The following is a 27053-nucleotide window of genomic DNA, read 5'->3' as shown; positions in this document are numbered from 1 at the left end:
CGCTTGTTACTCACAGACATTGGGCTGGGTCGGAGGAACGCTCGTTACTCACAGACATTGGGCTGGGTCGGAGGAACGCTCGTTACTCACAGACATTGGGCTGGGTCAGAGGAACGCTCGTTACTCACAGACATTGGGCTGAGTTAGAGGAACGCTCGTTACTCACAGACATTGGGCTTGGTCGGAGGAACGCTCGTTATTCACAGACATTGGGCTGGGTCGGAGGAACGCTCGTTACTCACAGACATTGGGCTGAGTTAGAGGAACGCTCGTTACTCACAGACATTGGGCTGCGTCGGAGGAACGCTCGTTACTCACAGACATTGGGCTGGGTCGGAGGAACGTTCGTTACTCACAAACATTGGGCTGGGTCGGAGGAACACTCGTTACTCACAGACATTGGGCTGGGTCGGAGGAACGCTCGTTACTCACAGACATTGGGCTGGGTCGGAGGAACGCTCGTTACTCACAGACATTGGGCTGAGTTAGAGGAACGCTTGTTACTCACAGACATTGGGCTGGGTCGGAGGAACGCTCGTTACTCACAGACATTGGGCTGGGTCGGAGGAACGCTCGTTACTCACAGACATTGGGCTGGGTCGGAGGAACGTTCGTTACTCACAGACATTGGGCTGAGTTAGAGGAACGCTTGTTACTCACAGACATTGGGCTGGGTCGGAGGAACGCTCGTTACTCACAGACATTGGGCTGGGTCGGAGGAACGTTCGTTACTCACAGACATTGGGCTGAGTTAGAGGAACGCTTGTTACTCACAGACATTGGGCTGGGTCGGAGGAACGCTCGTTACTCACAGACATTGGGCTGGGTCGGAGGAACGCTCGTTACTCACAGACATTGGGCTGGGTCAGAGGAACGCTCGTTACTCACAGACATTGGGCTGAGTTAGAGGAACGCTCGTTACTCACAGACATTGGGCTTGGTCGGAGGAACGCTTGTTACTCACAGACATTGGGCAGGGTCGGAGGAACGCTCGTTACTCACAGACATTGGGCTGGGTCGGAGGAACGCTCGTTACTCACAGACATTGGGCTGAGTTAGAGGAACGCTCGTTACTCACAGACATTGGGCTGCGTCGGAGGAACGCTCGTTACTCACAGACATTGGGCTGGGTCGGAGGAACGTTCGTTACTCACAAACATTGGGCTGGGTCGGAGGAACACTCGTTACTCACAGACATTGGGCTGGGTCGGAGGAACGCTCGTTACTCACAGACATTGGGCTGGGTCGGTGGAACGCTCGTTACTCACAGACATTGGGCTGGGTCGGAGGAATGCTCGCCACTCACAGACATTGGGCTGGGTCGGAGGAACACTCGTTACTCACAGACATTGGGCTGCGTCGGAGGAACGTTCGTTACTCACAGACATTGGGCTGGGTCGGAGGAACGCTCGTTACTCACAGACATTGGGCTGAGTTAGAGGAACGCTCGTTACTCACAGACATTGGGCTGGGTCGGAGGAACGCTCGTTACTCACAGACATTGGGCTGAGTTAGAGGAACGCTCGTTACTCACAGACATTAGGCTGGGTCGGAGGAACGCTCGTTACTCACAGACATTGGGCTGAGTTAGAGGAACGCTCGTAACTCACAGACATTGGGCTGGGTCGGAGGAACGCTCGTTACTCACAGACATTGGGCTGGGTCGGAGGAACGCTCGTTAATCACAGACATTGGGCTGGGTCGGAGGAACGCTCGTTACTCACAGACATTGGGCTTCGTCGGAGGAACGCTCGTTACTCGCAGACATTGGGCTCAGATAAAGGAACGCTCGTTACTCACAGATATTGGGCTGAGTTAGAGGAACGCTCGTTACTCACAGACATTGGGCTGAGTTAGAGGAACATTCGTTACTCACAGACATTGGGCTGGGTCGGAGGAACGCTCATTACTCACAGACATTGGGCTGGGTCGGAGGAACGCTCGTTACTCACAGACATTGGGCTGGGTCGGAGGAACGCTCGTTACTCACAGACATTGGGCTGGGTCGGAGGAACGCTCGTTACTCACAGACATTGGGCTGGGTCGGAGGAACGCTCGTTACTCACAGACATTGGGCTGGGTCGGAGGAACGCTCATTACTCACAGACATTGGGCTGAGTTAGAGGAACGTTCGTTACTCACAGACATTGGGCTGAGTCGGAGGAACGCTCGTTACTCACAGACATTGGGCTGGGTCGGAGGAACGCTCATTACTCACAGACATTGGGCTGGGTCGGAGGAACGCTCGTTACTCACAGACATTGGGCTGAGTTAGAGGAACGCTCATTACTCACAGACATTGGGCTGGGTCGGAGGAACGCTCATTACTCACAGACATTGGGCTGGGTCGGAGGAACGTTCGTTACTCACAGACATTGGGCTGGGTCGGAGGAACGTTCGTTACTCACAGACATTGGGCTGGGTCGGAGGAACGCTCGTTACTCACAGACATTGGGCTGGGTCGGAGGAACGCTCGTTACTCACAGACATTGGGCTGAGTTAGAGGAACGCTCGTTACTCACAGACATTGGGCAGGGTCGGAGGAACGCTCGTTACTCACAGACATTGGGCTGAGTTAGAGGAACGTTCGTTACTCACAGACATTGGGCTGAGTTAGAGGAACGCTCGTTACTCACAAGCATTGGGCTGGGTCGGAGGAACGCTCGTTACTCACAGACATTGGGCTGGGTCGGAGGAACGCTCGTTACTCACAGACATTGGGCTGGGTCGGAGGAACACTCGTTACTCACAGAAATTGGGCTGGGTCGGAGGAACGCTCGTTACTCACAGACATTGGGCTGAGTTAGAGGAACGCTCGTTACTCACAGACATTGGGCTGAGTTAGAGGAACGCTCGTTACTCACAGGCATTGGGCTGGGTCGGAGGAACGCTCGTTACTCACAGACATTGGGCTGGGTCGGAGGAACGCTCGTTACTCACAGACATTGGGCTCGGTCGGAGGAACGCTCGTTACTCACAGACATTGGGCTGCGTCGTAGGAACGCTCGTTACTCACAGACAATGGGCTGGGTCGGAGGAACGCTCGTTACTCACAGACATTGGGCTGAGTTAGAGGAACGCTCGTTACTCACAGACATTGGGCTGAGTTAGAGAAACGCTTGTTACTCATAGACATTGGGCTGAGTTAGAGGAACGCTCGTTACTCACAGACATTGGGCTGGGTCGGAGGAACGCTCGTTACTCACAGACATTGGGCTGGGTCGGAGGAACGCTCGTTACTCACAGACATTGGGCTGGGTCGGAGGAACACTCGTTACTCACAGACATTGGGCTGAGTCGGAGGAACACTCGTTACTCACAGACATTGGGCTGAGTGAGAGGAACGCTTGTTACTCACAGACATTGGGCTGGGTTGGAGGAACGCTCGTTACTCACATACATTGGGCTGGGTCGGAGGAACGCTCGTTACTGACAGACATTGGGCTGAGTTAGAGGAACGCTCGTTACTCACAGACATTGGGCTGGGTCGGAGGAACGTTCGTTACTCACAGACATTGGGCTGGGTCGGAGGAACGTTCGTTACTCACAAACATTGGGCTGGGTCGGAGGAACGTTCGTTACTCACAGACATTGGGCTGGGTCGGAGGAACGCTCATTACTCACAGACATTGGGCTGGGTCGGAGGAACGCTCGTTACTCACAGACATTGGGCTGGGTCGGAGGAACGCTCGTTACTCACAGACATTGGGCTGGGTCGGAGGAACGCTCGTTACTCACAGACATTGGGCTGGGTCGGAGGAACGCTCGTTACTCACAGACATTGGGCTGGGTCGGAGGAACGCTCATTACTCACAGACATTGGGCTGAGTTAGAGGAACGTTCGTTACTCACAGACATTGGGCTGAGTCGGAGGAACGCTCGTTACTCACAGACATTGGGCTGGGTCGGAGGAACGCTCATTACTCACAGACATTGGGCTGGGTCGGAGGAACGCTCGTTACTCACAGACATTGGGCTGAGTTAGAGGAACGCTCATTACTCACAGACATTGGGCTGGGTCGGAGGAACGCTCATTACTCACAGACATTGGGCTGGGTCGGAGGAACGTTCGTTACTCACAGACATTGGGCTGGGTCGGAGGAACGTTCGTTACTCACAGACATTGGGCTGGGTCGGAGGAACGCTCGTTACTCACAGACATTGGGCTGGGTCGGAGGAACGCTCGTTACTCACAGACATTGGGCTGAGTTAGAGGAACGCTCGTTACTCACAGACATTGGGCAGGGTCGGAGGAACGCTCGTTACTCACAGACATTGGGCTGAGTTAGAGGAACGTTCGTTACTCACAGACATTGGGCTGAGTTAGAGGAACGCTCGTTACTCACAGGCATTGGGCTGGGTCGGAGGAACGCTCGTTACTCACAGACATTGGGCTGGGTCGGAGGAACGCTCGTTACTCACAGACATTGGGCTGGGTCGGAGGAACACTCGTTACTCACAGAAATTGGGCTGGGTCGGAGGAACGCTCGTTACTCACAGACATTGGGCTGAGTTAGAGGAACGCTCGTTACTCACAGACATTGGGCTGAGTTAGAGGAACGCTCGTTACTCACAGGCATTGGGCTGGGTCGGAGGAACGCTCGTTACTCACAGACATTGGGCTGGGTCGGAGGAACGCTCGTTACTCACAGACATTGGGCTCGGTCGGAGGAACGCTCGTTACTCACAGACATTGGGCTGCGTCGTAGGAACGCTCGTTACTCACAGACAATGGGCTGGGTCGGAGGAACGCTCGTTACTCACAGACATTGGGCTGAGTTAGAGGAACGCTCGTTACTCACAGACATTGGGCTGAGTTAGAGAAACGCTTGTTACTCATAGACATTGGGCTGAGTTAGAGGAACGCTCGTTACTCACAGACATTGGGCTGGGTCGGAGGAACGCTCGTTACTCACAGACATTGGGCTGGGTCGGAGGAACGCTCGTTACTCACAGACATTGGGCTGGGTCGGAGGAACACTCGTTACTCACAGACATTGGGCTGAGTCGGAGGAACACTCGTTACTCACAGACATTGGGCTGAGTGAGAGGAACGCTTGTTACTCACAGACATTGGGCTGGGTTGGAGGAACGCTCGTTACTCACATACATTGGGCTGGGTCGGAGGAACGCTCGTTACTGACAGACATTGGGCTGAGTTAGAGGAACGCTCGTTACTCACAGACATTGGGCTGGGTCGGAGGAACGTTCGTTACTCACAGACATTGGGCTGAGTTAGAGGAACGCTTGTTACTCACAGACATTGGGCTGGGTCGGAGGAACGCTCGTTACTCACATACATTGGGCTGGGTCGGAGGAACGTTCGTTACTCACAGACATTGGGCTGGGTCGGAGGAACGCTCGTTACTCACAGACATTGGGCTGGGTCGGAGGAACGTTCGTTACTCACAGACATTGGGCTGAGTTAGAGGAACGCTTGTTACTCACAGACATTGGGCTGGGTCGGAGGAACGCTCGTTACTCACAGACATTGGGCTGGGTCGGAGGAACGCTCGTTACTCACAGACATTGGGCTGGGTCGGAGGAACGCTCGTTACTCACAGACATTGGGCTGGGTCGGAGGAACGCTCGTTACTCACAGACATTGGGCTGAGTTAGAGTAACGCTAGTTACTCACAGACATTGGGCTGAGTCGGAGGAACGTTCGTTACTCACAGACATTGGGCTGAGTCGGAGGAACGCTCGTTACTCACAGACATTGGGCTGAGTTAGAGGAACGCTCGTTACTCACAGACATTGGGCTGGGTCGGAGGAACGCTCGTTACTCACAGACATTGGGCTGAGTTAGAGGAACGCTCGTTACTCACAGACATTGGGCTGAGTTAGAGGAACGTTCGTTACTCACAGACATTGGGCTGAGTTAGAGGAACGTTCGTTACTCACAGACATTGGGCTGAGTCGGAGGAACACTCGTTACTCACAGACATTGGGCTGAGTTAGAGGAACGCTCGTCACTCACAGACATTGGGCTGGGTCGGAGGAACGTTCGTTACTCACAGACATTGGGCTGGGTCGGAGGAACGCTCGTTACTCACAGACATTGTGCTGAGTTAGAGGAACGCTTGTTACTCACAGTCATTGGGCTGGGTCGGAGGAACGCTCGTCACTCACAGACATTGGGCTGAGTTAGAGGAACGCTCGTCACTCACAGACATTGGGCTGGGTCGGAGGAACGCTCGTTACTCACAGATATTGGGCTGAGTTAGAGGAACGTTCGTTACTCACAGACATTGCGCTGGGTCGGAGGAACGCTCGTTACTCACATACATTGGGCTGGGTCAGAGGAACGTTCGTTACTCACAGACATTGGGCTCGGTCGGAGGAACGCTCGTTACTCACAGACATTGGGCTGGGTCGGAGGAACGCTCGTTACTCACAGACATTGGGCTGAGTTAGAGGAACGCTTGTTACTCACAGTCATTGGGCTGGGTCGGAGGAACGCTCATTACTCACAGACATTGGGCTGAGTTAGAGGAACGCTCGTCACTCACAGACATTGGGCTGGGTCGGAGGAACACTCGTTACTCACAGACATTGGGCTGGGTCGGAGGAATGCTAGTTACTCACAGACATTGGGCTGAGTTAGAGTAACGCTCGTTACTCACAGACATTGGGCTGAGTCGGAGGAAAACTCGTTACTCACAGACATTGGGCTGAGTTAGAGGAACGCTTGTTACTCACAGACATTGGGCTGGGTCGGAGGAACGCTCGTTACTCACAGACATTGGGCTGGGTCGGAGGAACGCTCGTTACTCACAGACATTGGGCTGAGTTAGAGGAACGCTTGTTACTCACAGACATTGGGCTGGGTCGGAGGAACGCTCGTTACTCACAGACATTGGGTTGGGTCGGAGGAACGCTCGTTACTCACAGACATTGGGCTCGGTCGGAGGAACGTTCGTTACTCACAGACATTGGGCTTGGTCGGAGGAACACTCGTTACTCACAGACATTGGGATGGGTCGGAGGAACGTTCGTTACTCACAGACATTGGGCTGGGTCGGAGGAACGCTCGTTACTCACAGACATTGGGTTGGGTCGGAGGAACGCTCGTTACTCACAGACATTGGGCTGGGTCGGAGGAACGTTCGTTACTCACAGACATTGGGCTGAGTTAGAGGAACGTTCGTTACTCACAGACATTGGGCTGGGTCGGAGGAATGCTCGCCACTCACAGACATTGAGCTGGGTCGGAGGAACACTCGTTACTCACAGACATTGGGCTGGGTCGGAGGAACGTTCGTTACTCACAGACATTGGGCTGGGTCGGAGGAACGCTCGTTACTCACAGACATTGGGCTGAGTTAGAGGAACGTTCGTTACTCACAGACATTTGGCTGGGTCGGAGGAACGCTCGTTACCCACAGACATTGGGCTGGGTCGGAGGAACGCTCGTTACTCACAGACATTGGGCTGGGTCGGAGGAATGCTAGTTACTCACAGACATTGGGCTGGGTCGGAGGAACGCTCGTTACTCACAGACATTGGGCTGGGTCGGAGGAACGCTCGTTACGCACAGACATTGGGCTGCGTCGGAGGAACGTTCGTTACTCACAGACATTGGGCTGGGTCGGAGGAACGCTCGTTACTCACAGACATTGGGCTGCGTCGGAGGAACGCTCATTACTCACAGACATTGGGCTGGGTCGGAGGAACGCTCGTTACTCACAGACATTGGGCTGGGTCGGAGGAACGCTCTTTACTCATAGACATTGGGCTGGGTCGGAGGAATGTTCGTTACTCACAGACATTGGGCTTCGTCGGAGGAACGCTCGTTACTCGCAGACATTGGGCTCAGTTAAAGGAACGCTCGTTACTCACAGATATTGGGCTGAGTTAGAGGAACGCTCGTTACTCACAGACATTGGGCTGGGTCGGAGGAACACTCGTTACTCACAGACATTGGGCTGAGTCGGAGGAACGCTCGTTACTCACAGACATTGGGCTGGGTCGGAGGAACGCTCGTTACTCACAGATATTGGCTGAGTTAGAGGAACATTCGTTACTCACAGACATTGGGCTGGGTAGGAGGAACGTTCGTTACTCACAGACATTGGGCTGGGTCGGAGGAACGCTCGTTACTCACAGACATTGGGCTGGGTCGGAGGAACGCTCGTTACTCACAGACATTGGGCTGAGTTAGAGGAACGCTTGTTACTCACAGACATTGGGCTGGGTCGGAGGAACGCTTGTTACTCACAGACATTGGGCTGGGTCGGAGGAACGCTCGTTACTCACAGACATTGGGCTGAGTCGGAGGAACACTCGTTACTCACAGACATTGGGCTGGGTCGGAGGAACGCTCGTTACTCACAGACATTGGGCTGAGTCGGAGGAACACTCGTTACTCACAGACATTGGGCTGGGTCGGAGGAACGCTCGTTACTCACAGACATTGGGCTGGGTCGGAGGAACGTTCGTTACTCACAGACATTGGGCTGGGTCGGAGGAACGCTCGTTACTCACAGACATTGGGCTGAGTTAGAGGAACGCTCGTTACTCACAGACATTGGGCTGAGTTAGAGGAACGTTCGTTACTCACAGACATTGGGCTGAGTTAGAGGAACGCTCGTTACTCACAGACATTGGGCTTGGTCGGAGGAACGCTCGTTACACACAGACATTGGGCTCAGTTAGAGGAACGCTCGTTACTCACAGACATTGGGCTCAGTTAGAGGAACGCTCGTTACTCACAGACACTGGGCTGGGTCGGAGGAACGCTCGTTACTCACAAACATTGGGCTGGGTCGGAGGAACACTCGTTACTCACAGACATTGGGCTGGGTCGGAGGAACGCTCGTTACTCACAGACATTGGGCTGAGTTAGAGGAACGCTTGTTACTCACAGACATTGGGCTGGGTCGGAGGAACGCTCGTTACTCACAGACATTGGGCTCGGTCGGAGGAACATTCGTTACTCACAGACATTGGGCTGAGTTAGAGGAACGCTCGTTACTCACAGACATTGGGCTGAGTTAGAGGAACGCTTGTTACTCACAGAAATTGGGCTGGGTCGGAGGAACACTCGTTACTCACAGACATTGTGCTGGGTCGGAGGAACGTTCGTTACTCACAGACATTGGGCTGAGTTAGAGGAACGCTCGTTACTCACAGACATTGGGCTGGGTCGGAGGAACGCTCGTTACTCACAGACATTGGGCTCGGTCGGAGGAACGTTCGTTACTCACAGACAATGGGCTGGGTCGGAGGAACGCTTGTTACTCACAGACATTGGGCTGGGTCGGAGGAACGCTCGTTACTCACAGACATTGGGCTGAGTTAGAGGAACGCTTGTTACTCACAGACATTGGGCTGGGTCGGAGGAACGCTCGTTACTCACAGACATTGGGCTGGGTCGGAGGAACGCTCGTTACTCACAGACATTGGGCTGGGTCGGAGGATCGTTCGTTACTCACAGACATTGGGCTGAGTTAGAGGAACGCTTGTTACTCACAGACATTGGGCTGGGTCGGAGGAACGCTCGTTACTCACAGACATTGGGCTGGATCGGAGGAACGCTCGTTACTCACAGACATTGGGCTGGGTCAGAGGAACGCTCGTTACTCACAGACATTGGGCTGAGTTAGAGGAACGCTCGTTACTCACAGACATTGGGCTTGGTCGGAGGAACGCTCGTTACTCACAGACATTGGGCTGGGTCGGAGGAACGCTCGTTACTCACAGACATTGGGCTGAGTTAGAGGAACGCTCGTTACTCACAGACATTGGGCTGCGTCGGAGGAACGCTCGTTACTCACAGACATTGGGCTGGGTCGGAGGAACGTTCGTTACTCACAAACATTGGGCTGGGTCGGAGGAACACTCGTTACTCACAGACATTGGGCTGGGTCGGAGGAACGCTCGTTACTCACAGACATTGGGCTGGGTCGGAGGAACGCTCGTTACTCACAGACATTGGGCTGCGTTAGAGGAACGCTTGTTACTCACAGACATTGGGCTGGGTCGGAGGAACTCGCGTTACTCACAGACATTGGGCTGGGTCGGAGGAACGCTCGTTACTCACAGACATTGGGCTGGGTCGGAGGAACGTTCGTTACTCACAGACATTGGGCTGAGTTGGAGGAACGCTTGTTACTCACAGACATTGGGCTGGGTCGGAGGAACGCTCGTTACTCACAGACATTGGGCTGGGTCGGAGGAACGTTCGTTACTCACAGACATTGGGCTGAGTTAGAGGAACGCTTGTTACTCACAGACATTGGGCTGGGTCGGAGGAACGCTCGTTACTCACAGACATTGGGATGGGTCGGAGGAACGCTCGTTACTCACAGACATTGGGCTGGGTCAGAGGAACGCTCGTTACTCACAGACATTGGGCTGAGTTAGAGGAACGCTCGTTACTCACAGACATTGGGCTTGGTCGGAGGAACGCTTGTTACTCACAGACATTGGGCAGGGTCGGAGGAACGCTCGTTACTCACAGACATTGGGCTGGGTCGGAGGAACGCTCGTTACTCACAGACATTGGGCTGAGTTAGAGGAACGCTCGTTACTCACAGACATTGGGCTGCGTCGGAGGAACGCTCGTTACTCACAGACATTGGGCTGGGTCGGAGGAACGTTCGTTACTCACAAACATTGGGCTGGGTCGGAGGAACACTCGTTACTCACAGACATTGGGCTGGGTCGGAGGAACGCTCGTTACTCACAGACATTGGGCTGGGTCGGAGGAACGCTCGTTACTCACAGACATTGGGCTGGGTCGGAGGAATGCTCGCCACTCACAGACATTGGGCTGGGTCGGAGGAACACTCGTTACTCACAGACATTGGGCTGGGTCGGAGGAACGTTCGTTACTCACAGACATTGGGCTGGGTCGGAGGAACGCTCGTTACTCACAGACATTGGGCTGAGTTAGAGGAACGCTCGTTACTCACAGACATTGGGCTGGGTCGGAGGAACACTCGTTACTCACAGACATTGGGCTGAGTTAGAGGAACGCTCGTTACTCACAGACATTGGGCTGGGTCGGAGGAACGCTCGTTACTCACAGACATTGGGCTGAGTTAGAGGAACGCTCGTAACTCACAGACATTGGGCTGGGTCGGAGGAACGCTCGTTACTCACAGACATTGGGCTGGGTCGGAGGAACGCTCGTTACTCACAGACATTGGGCTGGGTCGGAGGAACGCTCGTTACTCACAGACATTGGGCTTCGTCGGAGGAACGCTCGTTACTCGCAGACATTGGGCTCAGATAAAGGAACGCTCGTTACTCACAGATATTGGGCTGAGTTAGAGGAACGCTCGTTACTCACAGACATTGGGCTGAGTTAGAGGAACATTCGTTACTCACAGACATTGGGCTGGGTCGGAGGAACGTTCGTTACTCACAGACATTGGGCTGGGTCGGAGGAACTCTCATTACTCACAGACATTGGGCTGGGTCGGAGGAACGCTCGTTACTCACAGACATTGGGCTGGTTCGGAGGAACGCTTGTTACTCACAGACATTGGGCTGGGTCGGAGGAACGCTCGTTACTCACAGACATTGGGCTGGGTCGGAGGAACGCTCGTTACTCACAGACATTGGGCTGGGTCGGAGGAACGCTCGTTACTCACAGACATTGGGCTGAGTTAGAGGAACGTTCGTTACTCACAGACATTGGGCTGCGTCGGAGGAACGCTCGTTACTCACAGACATTGGGCTGGGTCGGAGGAACGCTCGTTACTCACAGACATTGGGCTGGGTCGGAGGAACGCTCGTTACTCACAGACATTGGGCTGGGTCGGAGGAACGCTCATTACTCACAGACATTGGGCTGGGTCGGAGGAACGTTCGTTACTCACAGACATTGGGCTGGGTCGGAGGAACGTTCGTTACTCACAGACATTGGGCTGGGTCGGAGGAACGCTCGTTACTCACAGACATTGGGCTGGGTCGGAGGAACGCTCGTTACTCACAGACATTGGGCTGGGTCAGAGGAACGCTCGTTACTCACAGACATTGGGCTGAGTTAGAGGAACGCTCGTTACTCACAGACATTGGGCTTGGTCGGAGGAACGCTTGTTACTCACAGACATTGGGCAGGGTCGGAGGAACGCTCGTTACTCACAGACATTGGGCTGGGTCGGAGGAACGCTCGTTACTCACAGACATTGGGCTGAGTTAGAGGAACGCTCGTTACTCACAGACATTGGGCTGCGTCGGAGGAATGCTCGTTACTCACAGACATTGGGCTGGGTCGGAGGAACGTTCGTTACTCACAAACATTGGGCTGGGTCGGAGGAACACTCGTTACTCACAGACATTGGGCTGGGTCGGAGGAACGCTCGTTACTCACAGACATTGGGCCGGGTCGGAGGAACGCTCGTTACTCACAGACATTGGGCTGGGTCGGAGGAATGCTCGCCACTCACAGACATTGGGCTGGGTCGGAGGAACACTCGTTACTCACAGACATTGGGCTGGGTCGGAGGAACGTTCGTTACTCACAGACATTGGGCTGGGTCGGAGGAACGCTCGTTACTCACAGACATTGGGCTGAGTTAGAGGAACGCTCGTTACTCACAGACATTGGGCTGGGTCGGAGGAACGCTCGTTACTCACAGACATTGGGCTGAGTTAGAGGAACGCTCGTTACTCACAGACATTGGGCTGGGTCGGAGGAACGCTCGTTACTCACAGACATTGGGCTGAGTTAGAGGAACGCTCGTAACTCACAGACATTGGGCTGGGTCGGAGGAACGCTCGTTACTCACAGACATTGGGCTGGGTCGGAGGAACGCTCGTTACTCACAGACATTGGGCTGGGTCGGAGGAACGCTCGTTACTCACAGACATTGGGCTTCGTCGGAGGAACGCTCGTTACTCGCAGACATTGGGCTCAGATAAAGGAACGCTCGTTACTCACAGATATTGGGCTGAGTTAGAGGAACGCTCGTTACTCACAGACATTGGGCTGAGTTAGAGGAACATTCGTTACTCACAGATATTGGGCTGGGTCGGAGGAACGTTCGTTACTCACAGACATTGGGCTGGGTCGGAGGAACGCTCATTACTCACAGACATTGGGCTGGGTCGGAGGAACGCTCGTTACTCACAGACATTGGGCTGGGTCGGAGGAACGCTCGTTACTCACAGACATTGGGCTGGGTCGGAGGAACGCTCGTTACTCACAGACATTGGGCTGGGTCGGAGGAACGCTCGTTACTCACAGACATTGGGCTGGGTCGGAGGAACGCTCGTTACTCACAGACATTGGGCTGAGTTAGAGGAACGTTCGTTACTCACAGACATTGGGCTGAGTCGGAGGAACGCTCGTTACTCACAGACATTGGGCTGGGTCGGAGGAACGCTCATTACTCACAGACATTGGGCTGGGTCGGAGGAACGCTCGTTACTCACAGACATTGGGCTGGGTCGGAGGAACGCTCATTACTCACAGACATTGGGCTGGGTCGGAGGAACGTTCGTTACTCACAGACATTGGGCTGGGTCGGAGGAACGTTCGTTACTCACAGACATTGGGCTGGGTCGGAGGAACGCTCGTTACTCACAGGCATTGGGCTGGGTCGGAGGAACGCTCGTTACTCACAGACATTGGGCTGAGTTAGAGGAACGCTCGTTACTCACAGACATTGGGCAGGGTCGGAGGAACGCTCGTTACTCACAGACATTGGGCTGAGTTAGAGGAACGTTCGTTACTCACAGACATTGGGCTGAGTTAGAGGAACGCTCGTTACTCACAGGCATTGGGCTGGGTCGGAGGAACGCTCGTTACTCACAGACATTGGGCTGGGTCGGAGGAACGCTCGTTACTCACAGACATTGGGCTGGGTCGGAGGAACGCTCGTTACTCACAGACATTGGGCTGGGTCGGAGGAACGCTCGTTACTCACAGACATTGGGCTGAGTTAGAGGAACGCTCGTTACTCACAGACATTGGGCTGAGTTAGAGGAACGCTCGTTACTCACAGGCATTGGGCTGGGTCGGAGGAACGCTCGTTACTCACAGACATTGGGCTGGGTCGGAGGAACGCTCGTTACTCACAGACATTGGGCTGGGTCGGAGGAACACTCGTTACTCACAGACATTGGGCTCGGTCGGAGGAACGCTCGTTACTCACAGACATTGGGCTGAGTTAGAGGAACGCTTGTTACTCACAGACATTGGGCGGAGTTAGAGGAACGCTCGTTACTCACAGACATTGGGCTGGGTCGGTGGAACGCTCGTTACTCACAGACATTGGGCTGGGTCGGAGGAACGCTCGTTACTCACAGACATTGGGCTGGGTCGGAGGAACACTCGTTACTCACAGACATTGGGCTGAGTTAGAGTAACGCTCGTTACTCACAGACATTGGGCTGAGTCGGAGGAACACTCGTTACTCACAGACATTGGGCTGAGTGAGAGGAACGCTTGTTACTCACAGACATTGGGCTGGGTTGGAGGAACGCTCGTTACTCACATACATTGGGCTGGGTCGGAGGAACGCTCGTTACTCACAGACATTGGGCTGAGTTAGAGGAACGTTCGTTACTCACAGACATTGGGCTGGGTCGGAGGAACGTTCGTTACTCACAGACATTGGGCTGAGTTAGAGGAACGCTTGTTACTCACAGACATTGGGCTGGGTCGGAGGAACGCTCGTTACTCACATACATTGGGCTGGGTCGGAGGAACGTTCGTTACTCACAGACATTGGGCTGGGTCGGAGGAACGCTCGTTACTCACAGACATTGGGCTGGGTCGGAGGAACGTTCGTTACTCACAGACATTGGGCTGAGTTAGAGGAACGCTTGTTACTCACAGACATTGGGCTGGGTCGGAGGAACGCTCGTTACTCACAGACATTGGGCTGGGTCGGAGGAACGCTCGTTACTCACAGACATTGGGCTGGGTCGGAGGAACGCTCGTTACTCACAGACATTGGGCTGGGTCGGAGGAACGCTCGTTACTCACAGACATTGGGCTGAGTTAGAGTAACGCTCGTTACTCACAGACATTGGGCTGAGTCGGAGGAACGTTCGTTACTCACAGACATTGGGCTGAGTCGGAGGAACGCTCGTTACTCACAGACATTGGGCTGAGTTAGAGGAACGTTCGTTACTCACAGACATTGGGCTGAGTCGGAGGAACACTCGTTACTCACAGACATTGGGCTGAGTTAGAGGAACGCTCGTCACTCACAGACATTGGGCTGGGTCGGAGGAACGTTCGTTACTCACAGACATTGGGCTGGGTCGGAGGAACGCTCGTTACTCACAGACATTGGGCTGAGTTAGAGGAACGCTTGTTACTCACAGTCATTGGGCTGGGTCGGAGGAACGCTCGTTACTCACAGACATAGGGCTGAGTTAGAGGAACGCTCGTCACTCACAGACATTGGGCTGGGTCGGAGGAACGCTCGTTACTCACAGATATTGGGCTGAGTTAGAGGAACGTTCGTTACTCACAGACATTGCGCTGGGTCGGAGGAACGCTCGTTACTCACATACATTGGGCTGGGTCGGAGGAACGCTCGTTACTCACAGACATTGGGCTGGGTCGGAGGAACGCTCGTTACTCACAGACATTGGGCTGAGTTAGAGGAACGCTTGTTACTCACAGACATTGGGCTGGGTCGGAGGAACGCTCGTTACTCACATACATTGGGTTGGGTCGGAGGAACGCTCGTTACTCACAGACATTGGGCTGAGTTAGAGGAACGCTTGTTACTCACAGACATTGGGCTGCGTCGGAGGAACGCTCGTTACTCACAGACATTGGGTTGGGTCGGAGGAACGCTCGTTACTCACAGACATTGGGCTCGGTCGGAGGAACGTTCGTTACTCACAGACATTGGGCTTGGTCGGAGGAACACTCGTTACTCACAGACATTGGGCTGGGTCGGAGGAACGTTCGTTACTCACAGACATTGGGCTGGGTCGGAGGAACGCTCGTTACTCACAGACATTGGGCTGAGTTAGAGGAACGTTCGTGACTCACAGACATTGGGCTGGGTCGGAGGAATGCTCGCCACTCACAGACATTGAGCTGGGTCGGAGGAACACTCGTTACTCACAGACATTGGGCTGGGTCGGAGGAACGTTCGTTACTCACAGACATTGGGCTGGGTCGGAGGAACGCTCGTTACTCACAGACATTGGGCTGAGTTAGAGGAACGTTCGTTACTCACAGACATTTGGCTGGGTCGGAGGAACGCTCGTTACCCACAGACATTGGGCTGGGTCGGAGGAACGCTCGTTACTCACAGACATTGGGCTGGGTCGGAGGAACGCTCGTTACTCACAGACATTGGGCTGGGTCGGAGGAACGCTCGTTACCCACAGACATTGGGCTGGGTCGGAGGAACGCTCGTTACTCACAGACATTGGGCTGGGTCGGAGGAACGCTCGTTACTCACAGACATTGGGCTGGGTCGGAGGAACGCTCGTTACTCACAGACATTGGGCTGCGTCGGAGGAACGTTCGTTACTCACAGACATTGGGCTGGGTCGGAGGAACGCTCGTTACTCACAGACATTGGGCTGCGTCGGAGGAACGCTCGTTGCTCACAGACATTGGGCTGGGTCGGAGGAACGCTCTTTACTCATAGACATTGGGCTGGGTCGGAGGAATGTTCGTTACTCACAGACATTGGGCTTCGTCGGAGGAACGCTCGTTACTCGCAGACATTGGGCTCAGTCAAAGGAACGCTCGTTACTCACAGATATTGGGCTGAGTTAGAGGAACGCTCGTTACTCACAGACATTGGGCTGTGTCGGAGGAACACTCGTTACTCACAGACATTGGGCTGAGTCGGAGGAACGCTCGTTACTCACAGACATTGGGCTGGGTCGGAGGAACGCTCGTTACTCACAGATATTGGGCTGAGTTAGAGGAACATTCGTTACTCACAGACATTGGGCTGGGTCGGAGGAACGTTCGTTACTCACAGACATTGGGCTGGGTCGGAGGAACGCTCGTTACTCACAGACATTGGGCTGGGTCGGAGGAACGCTCGTTACTCACAGACATTGGGCTGAGTTAGAGGAACGCTTGTTACTCACAGACATTGGGCTGGGTCGGAGGAACGCTTGTTACTCACAGACATTGGGCTGGGTCGGAGGAACGCTCGTTACTCACAGACATTGGGCTGAGTCGGAGGAACACTCGTTACTCACAGACATTGGGCTGGGTCGGAGGAACGCTCGTTACTCACAGACATTGGGCTGAGTCGGAGGAACACTCGTTACTCACAGACATTGGGCTGGGTCGGAGGAACGCTCGTTACTCACAGACATTGGGCTGGGTCGGAGGAACGTTCGTTACTCACAGACATTGGGCTGGGTCGGAGGAACGCTCGTTACTCACAGACATTGGGCTGAGTTAGAGGAACGCTCGTTACTCACAGACATTCGGCTGGGTCGGAGGAACGTTCGTTACTCACAGACATTGGGCTGGGTCGGAGGAACGTTCGTTACTCACAGACGTTGGGCTGGGTCAGAGGAACGCTCGTTACTCACAGACATTGGGCTGAGTTAGAGGAACGCTCGTTACTCACAGACATTGGGCTGGGTCGGAGGAACGCTCGTTACTCACCGACATTGGGCTGGGTCGGAGAAACGCTCGTTACTCACAGACATTGGGCTGAGTTGGAGGAACGCTCGTTACTCACAGACAGTGGGCTGAGTTAGAGGAATGCCCGTTACTCACAGACATTGGGCTGGGTCGGAGGAACGCCCGTTACTCACAGACATTGGGCTGGGTCGGAGGAACGCCCGTTACTCACAGACATTGGGCTGAGTTGGAGGAACGCTCGTTACTCACAGACAGTGGGCTGAGTTAGAGGAACGCCCGTTACTCACAGACATTGGGCTGGGTCGGAGGAACGCCCGTTACTCACAGACATTGGGCTGGGTCGGAGGAACGCCCGTTACTCACAGACATTGGGCTGAGTGAGAGGAACGCTCGTTACTCACAGACATTGGGCTGGGTCGTAGGAACGCTCGTCACTCACAGACATTGGGCTGGGTCGGAGGAACACTCGTTACTCACAGACATTGGGCTGGGTCGGAGGAACGCTCGTTACTCACAGACATTGGGCTGGGTCGGGGGAACGCTCGATAAACACAGACATAGGGCTGAGTTAGAGGAACGCTCGTTACTCACAGACATTGGGCTGGGTCGGAGGAATGTTCGTTACTCACAGACATTGGGCTTGGTCGGAGGAACGCTCGTTACTCGCAGACATTGGGCTCAGTTAAAGGAACGCTCGTTACTCACAGATATTGGGCTGAGTTAGAGGAACGCTCGTTACTCACAGACATTGGGCTGGGTCGGAGGAACGCTCGTAACTCACAGACATTGGGCTGAGTTAGAGGAACGCTCGTTACTCACAGGCATTGGGCTGGGTCGGAGGAACGCTCGTTAGTCACAGACATTGGGCTGGGTCGGAGGAACGCTCGTTACTCACAGACATTGGGCTGGGTCGGAGGAACGCTCGTTACTCACAGACATTGGGCTGGGTCGGAGGAACGCGCGTTACTCACAGACGTTGGGCGGAGTTAGAGGAACGTTCGTTGCTCACAGACATTGGGCTGAGTTAGAGGAACGTTCGTTACTCACAGACGTTGGGCGGAGTTAGAGGAACGCTCGTTACTCACAGACATTGGGCTGCGTCGGAGGAACGTTCGTTACTCACAGACATTGGGCTGGGTCGGAGGAACGTTCGTTACTCACAGACGTTGGGCGGAGTTAGAGGAACGCTCGTTACTCACAGACATTGGGCTGCGTCGGAGGAACGCTCGTTACTCACAGACATTGGGCTGGGTGTGAGGAGCGCTCGTTACTCACAGACATTGGGCTGGGTCAGAGGAACGCTCGTTACTCACAGACATTGGGCTGGGTCGGAGGAACGCTCGTTACTCACAGACATTGGGCTGGGTCGGAGGAACGTTCGTTACTCACAGACATTGGGCTGGGTCGGAGGAACGCTCGTTACTCACAGACATTGGGCTGGGTCGGAGGAACGCTCGTTCCTCACAGACATTGGGCTGGGTCAGAGGAACGCTCGTTCCTCACAGACATTGGGCTGAGTTGGAGGAACGCTCGTTACTCACAGACATTGGGCTGGGTCGGAGGAACGCTCGTTACTCACAGACATTGGGCTGGGTCGGAGGAACGCTCGTTACTCACAGACATTGGGCTGAGTTGGAGGAACGCTCGTTACTCACAGACATTGGGCTGAGTTAGAGGAACGCTCGTTACTCACAGATATTGGGCTGAGTTAGAGGAACGCTCGTTACTCACAGATATTGGGCTGGGTCGGAGGAACGCTCGTTACTCACAGACATTGGGCTGGGTCGGAGGAACGCTCGTTACTCACAGACATTGGGCTGAGTTAGAGGAACGCTCGTTACTCACAGACATTGGGCTGAGTTAGAGGAACGCCCGTTACTCACAGACATTGGGCTGGGTCGGAGGAACGCCCGTTACTCACAGACATTGGGCTGGGTCGGAGGAACGCCCGTTACTCACAGACATTGGGCTGGGTCGGAGGAACCCTCGTCACTCACAGACATTGGTCTGAGTTAGAGGAACGCTCGTTACTCACAGACATTGGGCTGGGTCGGAGGAACGCTCGTTACTCACAGACATTGGGCTGAGTTAGAGGAACGCTCGTTACTCACAGACATTGGGCTGGGTCGGAGGAACGCTCGTTCCTCACAGACATTGAGCTCGGTCGGATGAACGTTCGTTACTCACAGACATTTGGCTGAGTTAGAGGAACGCTCGTTACTCACAGACATTGGGCTGGGTCGGAGGAACGCTCGTTACTCACAGACATTGGGCTGGGTCGGAGGAACGCTCGTTACTCACAGACATTGGGCTGAGTTAGAGGAACGCCCGTTACTCACAGACATTGGGCTGGGTCGGAGGAACGCCCGTTACTCACAGACATTGGGCTGGGTCGGAGGAACGCTCGTTACTCACAGACATTGGGCTGAGTTGGAGGAACGCTCGTTACTCACAGACATTGGGCTGAGTTAGAGGAACGCTCGTTACTCACAGATATTGGGCTGAGTTAGAGGAACGCTCGTTACTCACAGATATTGGGCTGGGTCGGAGGAACGCTCGTTACTCACAGACATTGGGCTGGGTCGGAGGAACGCTCGTTACTCACAGACATTGGGCTGAGTTAGAGGAACGCTCGTTACTCACAGACATTGGGCTGAGTTAGAGGAACGCCCGTTACTCACAGACATTGGGCTGGGTCGGAGGAACGCCCGTTACTCACAGACATTGGGCTGGGTCGGAGGAACGCCCGTTACTCACAGACATTGGGCTGGGTCGGAGGAACCCTCGTCACTCACAGACATTGGTCTGAGTTAGAGGAACGCTCGTTACTCACAGACATTGGGCTGGGTCGGAGGAACGCTCGTTACTCACAGACATTGGGCTGAGTTAGAGGAACGCTCGTTACTCACAGACATTGGGCTGGGTCGGAGGAACGCTCGTTCCTCACAGACATTGAGCTCGGTCGGATGAACGTTCGTTACTCACAGACATTTGGCTGAGTTAGAGGAACGCTCGTTACTCACAGACATTGGGCTGGGTCGGAGGAACGCTCGTTACTCACAGACATTGGGCTGGGTCGGAGGAACGCTCGTTACTCACAGACATTGGGCTGAGTTAGAGGAACGCCCGTTACTCACAGACATTGGGCTGGGTCGGAGGAACGCCCGTTACTCACAGACATTGGGCTGGGTCGGAGGAACGCCCGTTCCTCACAGACATTGGGCTGGGTCGGAGGAACCCTCGTCACTCACAGACATTGGGCTGAGTTAGAGGAACGCTCGTTACTCACAGACATTGGGCTGGGTCGGAGGAACGCTCGTCACTCACAGACATTGGGCTGGGTCGGAGGAACACTCGTTACTCACAGACATTAGGCTGGGTCGGAGGAACGTTCGTTACTCACAGACATTGGGCTGGGTCGGAGGAACGCTCGTTACTCACAGACATTGGGCTGAGTTAGAGGAACGCTCGTTACTCACAGACATTGGGCTGGGTCGGAGGAACGCTCGTTCCTCACAGGCATTGGGCTGGGTCGGAGGAACGCTCGTTACTCACAGACATTAGCCTGAGTTAGAGGAACGCTCGTTACTCACAGGCATTGGGCTGGGTCGGAGGAACGCTCGTTACTCACAGACATTGGCCTGAGTTAGAGGAACGCTTGTTACTCACAGACATTGGGCTGAGTTAGAGGAATGCTCGTTACTCACAGACATTGCACTGGGTCGGAGGAACGTTCGTTACTCACAGACATTGGGCTGAGTTAGAGGAACGCTCGTTACTCACAGACATTGGGCTGAGTTAGAGGAATGCTCGTTACTCAGAGACATTGGGCTGAGTCGGAGGAACACTCGTTACTCACAGACATTGGGCTGAGTTAGAGGAACGCTCGTCACTCACAGACATTGGGCTGGGTCGGAGGAACGTTCGTTACTCACAGACATTGGGCTGGGTCGGAGGAACGCTCGTTACTCACAGACATTGGGCTGAGTTAGAGGAACGCTCGTTACTCACAGACATTGGGCTGGGTCGGAGGAACGCTCGTTCCTCACAGGCATTGGGCTGGGTGGGAGGAACGCTCGTTACTCACAGACATTAGCCTGAGTTAGAGGAACGCTCGTTACTCACAGGCATTGGGCTGGGTCGGAGGAACGCTCGTTACTCACAGACATTGGCCTGAGTTAGAGGAACGCTTGTTACTCACAGACATTGGGCTGAGTTAGAGGAATGCTCGTTACTCACAGACATTGCGCTGGGTCGGAGGAACGTTCGTTACTCACAGACATTGGGCTGAGTTAGAGGAATGCTCGTTACTCAGAGACATTGGGCTGAGTCGGAGGAACACTCGTTACTCACAGACATTGGGCTGAGTTAGAGGAACGCTCGTCACTCACAGACATTGGGCTGGGTCGGAGGAACGTTCGTTACTCACAGACATTGGGCTGGGTCGGAGGAACGCTCGTTACTCACAGACATTGGGCTGAGTTAGAGGAACGCTTGTTACTCACAGTCATTGGGCTGGGTCGGAGGAACGCTCGTTACTCACAGACATTGGGCTGAGTTAGAGGAACGCTCGTCACTCACAGACATTGGGCTGGGTCGGAGGAACGCTCGTTACTCACAGATATTGGGCTGAGTTAGAGGAACGTTCGTTACTCACAGACATTGCGCTGGGTCGGAGGAACGCTCGTTACTCACATACATTGGGCTGGGTCAGAGGAACGTTCGTTACTCACAGACATTGGGCTCGGTCGGAGGAACGCTCGTTACTCACAGACATTGGTCTGGGTCGGAGGAACGCTCGTTACTCACAGACATTGGGCTGAGTTAGAGGAACGCTTGTTACTCACAGTCATTGGGCTGGGTCGGAGGAACGCTCATTACTCACAGACATTGGGCTGAGTTAGAGGAACGCTCGTCACTCACAGACATTGGGCTGGGTCGGAGGAACACTCGTTACTCACAGACATTGGGCTGGGTCGGAGGAACGCTCGTTACTCACAGACATTGGGCTGAGTTAGAGGAACGCTTGTTACTCACAGACATTGTGCTGGGTCGGAGGAACGCTCGTTACTCACAGACATTGGGCTGAGTTAGAGTAACGCTCGTTACTCACAGACATTGGGCTGAGTCGGAGGAAAACTCGTTACTCACAGACATTGGGCTGAGTTAGAGGAACGCTTGTTACTCACAGACATTGGGCTGGGTCGGAGGAACGCTCGTTACTCACAGACATTGGGCTGGGTCGGAGGAACGCTCGTTACTCACAGACATTGGGCTGAGTTAGAGGAACGCTTGTTACTCACAGACATTGGGCTGGGTCGGAGGAACGCTCGTTACTCACATACATTGGGTTGGGTCGGAGGAACGCTCGTTACTCAGAGACATTGGGCTGAGTTAGAGGAACGCTTGTTACTCACAGACATTGGGCTGGGTCGGAGGAACGCTCGTTACTCACAGACATTGGGTTGGGTCGGAGGAACGCTCGTTACTCACAGACATTGGGCTCGGTCGGAGGAACGTTCGTTACTCACAGACATTGGGCTGGGTCGGAGGAACGCTCGTTACTCACAGATATTGGGCTGAGTTAGAGGAACGCTCGTTACTCACAGACATTGGGCTGAGTTAGAGGAACATTCGTTACTCACAGACATTGGGCTGGGTCGGAGGAACGTTCGTTACTCACAGACATTGGGCTGGGTCGGAGGAACGCTCATTACTCACAGACATTGGGCTGGGTCGGAGGAACGCTCGTTACTCACAGACATTGGGCTGAGTTAGAGGAACGCTTGTTACTCACAGACATTGGGCTGGGTCGGAGGAACGCTCGTTACTCACATACATTGGGTTGGGTCGGAGGAACGCTCGTTACTCAGAGACATTGGGCTGAGTTAGAGGAACGCTTGTTACTCACAGACATTGGGCTGGGTCGGAGGAACGCTCGTTACTCACAGACATTGGGTTGGGTCGGAGGAACGCTCGTTACTCACAGACATTGGGCTCGGTCGGAGGAACGTTCGTTACTCACAGACATTGGGCTGGGTCGGAGGAACGCTCGTTACTCACAGATATTGGGCTGAGTTAGAGGAACGCTCGTTACTCACAGACATTGGGCTGAGTTAGAGGAACATTCGTTACTCACAGACATTGGGCTGGGTCGGAGGAACGTTCGTTACTCACAGACATTGGGCTGGGTCGGAGGAACGCTCATTACTCACAGACATTGGGCTGGGTCGGAGGAACGCTCGTTACTCGCAGACATTGGGCTCAGTTAAAGGAACGCTCGTTACTCACAGATATTGGGCTCAGTTAGAGGAACGCTCGTTACTCACAGACATTGGGCTGGGTCGGAGGAACACTCGTTACTCACAGACATTGGGCTGAGTCGGAGGAACGCTCGTTACTCACAGACATTGGGCTGGGTCGGAGGAACGCTCGTTACTCACAGATATTGGGCTGAGTTAGAGGAACATTCGTTACTCACAGACATTGGGCTGGGTCGGAGGAACGTTCGTTACTCACAGACATTGGGCTGGGTCGGAGGAACGCTCGTTACTCACAGACATTGGGCTGGGTCGGAGGAACGCTCGTTACTCACAGACATTGGGCTGAGTTAGAGGAACGCTTGTTACTCACAGACATTGGGCTGGGTCGGAGGAACGCTCGTTACTCACAGACATTGGGCTGAGTTAGAGGAACGCCCGTTACTCACAGACATTGGGCTGGGTCGGAGGAACGCCCGTTACTCACAGACATTGGGCTGGGTCGGAGGAACGCCCGTTCCTCACAGACATTGGGCTGGTTCGGAGGAACCCTCGTCACTCACAGACATTGGGCTGAGTTAGAGGAACGCTCGTTACTCACAGACATTGGGCTGGGTCGGAGGAACGCTCGTCACTCACAGACATTGGGCTGGGTCGGAGGAACACTCGTTACTCACAGACATTAGGCTGGGTCGGAGGAACGTTCGTTACTCACAGACATTGGGCTGGGTCGGAGGAACGCTCGTTACTCACAGACATTGGGCTGAGTTAGAGGAACGCTCGTTACTCACAGACATTGGGCTGGGTCGGAGGAACGCTCGTTCCTCACAGGCATTGGGCTGGGTCGGAGGAACGCTCGTTACTCACAGACATTAGCCTGAGTTAGAGGAACGCTCGTTACTCACAGGCATTGGGCTGGGTCGGAGGAACGCTCGTTACTCACAGACATTGGCCTGAGTTAGAGGAACGCTTGTTACTCACAGACATTGGGCTGAGTTAGAGGAATGCTCGTTACTCACAGACATTGCGCTGGGTCGGAGGAACGTTCGTTACTCACAGACATTGGGCTGAGTTAGAGGAATGCTCGTTACTCAGAGACATTGGGCTGAGTCGGAGGAACACTCGTTACTCACAGACATTGGGCTGAGTTAGAGGAACGCTCGTCACTCACAGACATTGGGCTGGGTCGGAGGAACGTTCGTTACTCACAGACATTGGGCTGGGTCGGAGGAACGCTCGTTACTCACAGACATTGGGCTGAGTTAGAGGAACGCTTGTTACTCACAGTCATTGGGCTGGGTCGGAGGAACGCTCGTTACTCACAGACATTGGGCTGAGTTAGAGGAACGCTCGTCACTCACAGACATTGGGCTGGGTCGGAGGAACGCTCGTTACTCACAGATATTGGGCTGAGTTAGAGGAACGTTCGTTACTCACAGTCATTGCGCTGGGTCGGAGGAACGCTCGTTACTCACATACATTGGGCTGGGTCAGAGGAACGTTCGTTACTCACAGACATTGGGCTCGGTCGGAGGAACGCTCGTTACTCACAGACATTGGTCTGGGTCGGAGGAACGCTCGTTACTCACAGACATTGGGCTGAGTTAGAGGAACGCTTGTTACTCACAGTCATTGGGCTGGGTCGGAGGAACGCTCGTTACTCACAGACATTGGGCTGCGTCGGAGGAACGTTCGTTACTCACAGACATTGGGCTGGGTCGGAGGAACGCTCGTTACTCACAGACATTGGGCTGCGTCGGAGGAACGCTCGTTACTCACAGACATTGGGCTGAGTTAGAGGAACGCTCGTTACTCACAGACATTGGGCTGGGTCGGAGGAACGCTCGTTACTCACAGACATTGGGCTGAGTTAGAGGAACGCTCGTAACTCACAGACATTGGGCTGGGTCGGAGGAACGCTCGTTACTCACAGACATTGGGCTGGGTCGGAGGAACGCTCGTTACTCACAGACATTGGGCTGGGTCGGAGGAACGCTCGTTACTCACAGACATTGGGCTTCGTCGGAGGAACGCTCGTTACTCGCAGACATTGGGCTCAGATAAAGGAACGCTCGTTACTCACAGATATTGGGCTGAGTTAGAGGAACGCTCGTTACTCACAGACATTGGGCTGAGTTAGAGGAACATTCGTTACTCACAGACATTGGGCTGGGTCGGAGGAACGTTCGTTACTCACAGACATTGGGCTGGGTCGGAGGAACGCTCATTACTCACAGACATTGGGCTGGGTCGGAGGAACGCTCGTTACTCGCAGACATTGGGCTCAGTTAAAGGAACGCTCGTTACTCACAGATATTGGGCTCAGTTAGAGGAACGCTCGTTACTCACAGACATTGGGCTGGGTCGGAGGAACACTCGTTACTCACAGACATTGGGCTGAGTCGGAGGAACGCTCGTTACTCACAGACATTGGGCTGGGTCGGAGGAACGCTCGTTACTCACAGATATTGGGCTGAGTTAGAGGAACATTCGTTACTCACAGACATTGGGCTGGGTCGGAGGAACGTTCGTTACTCACAGACATTGGGCTGGGTCGGAGGAACGCTCGTTACTCACAGACATTGGGCTGGGTCGGAGGAACGCTCGTTACTCACAGACATTGGGCTGAGTTAGAGGAACGCTTGTTACTCACAGACATTGGGCTGGGTCGGAGGAACGCTCGTTACTCACAGACATTGGGCTGAGTTAGAGGAACGCCCGTTACTCACAGACATTGGGCTGGGTCGGAGGAACGCCCGTTACTCACAGACATTGGGCTGGGTCGGAGGAACGCCCGTTCCTCACAGACATTGGGCTGGGTCGGAGGAACCCTCGTCACTCACAGACATTGGGCTGAGTTAGAGGAACGCTCGTTACTCACAGACATTGGGCTGGGTCGGAGGAACGCTCGTCACTCACAGACATTGGGCTGGGTCGGAGGAAGACTCGTTACTCACAGACATTAGGCTGGGTCGGAGGAACGTTCGTTACTCACAGACATTGGGCTGGGTCGGAGGAACGCTCGTTACTCACAGACATTGGGCTGAGTTAGAGGAACGCTCGTTACTCACAGACATTGGGCTGGGTCGGAGGAACGCTCGTTCCTCACAGGCATTGGGCTGGGTCGGAGGAACGCTCGTTACTCACAGACATTAGCCTGAGTTAGAGGAACGCTCGTTACTCACAGGCATTGGGCTGGGTCGGAGGAACGCTCGTTACTCACAGACATTGGCCTGAGTTAGAGG

The 27053-nt window shown here is 54.4% G+C and overlaps 1 protein-coding gene across 3 annotated transcripts in view; it reads right to left on the bottom strand.

Moving 5' to 3' along the window:
* The window catches only part of LOC140426009 (netrin-G1-like), a 1091807-nt gene that overhangs the window by 318498 nt on the left and 746256 nt on the right, over positions 1 to 27053 (bottom strand). The window lies entirely within an intron of this gene.

This window comes from Scyliorhinus torazame, chromosome 7 (assembly GCF_047496885.1).
Source record: "Scyliorhinus torazame isolate Kashiwa2021f chromosome 7, sScyTor2.1, whole genome shotgun sequence".
Taxonomy (NCBI): domain Eukaryota; kingdom Metazoa; phylum Chordata; class Chondrichthyes; order Carcharhiniformes; family Scyliorhinidae; genus Scyliorhinus; species Scyliorhinus torazame.
This window is presented reverse-complemented; position numbering and strand designations above follow the sequence as displayed.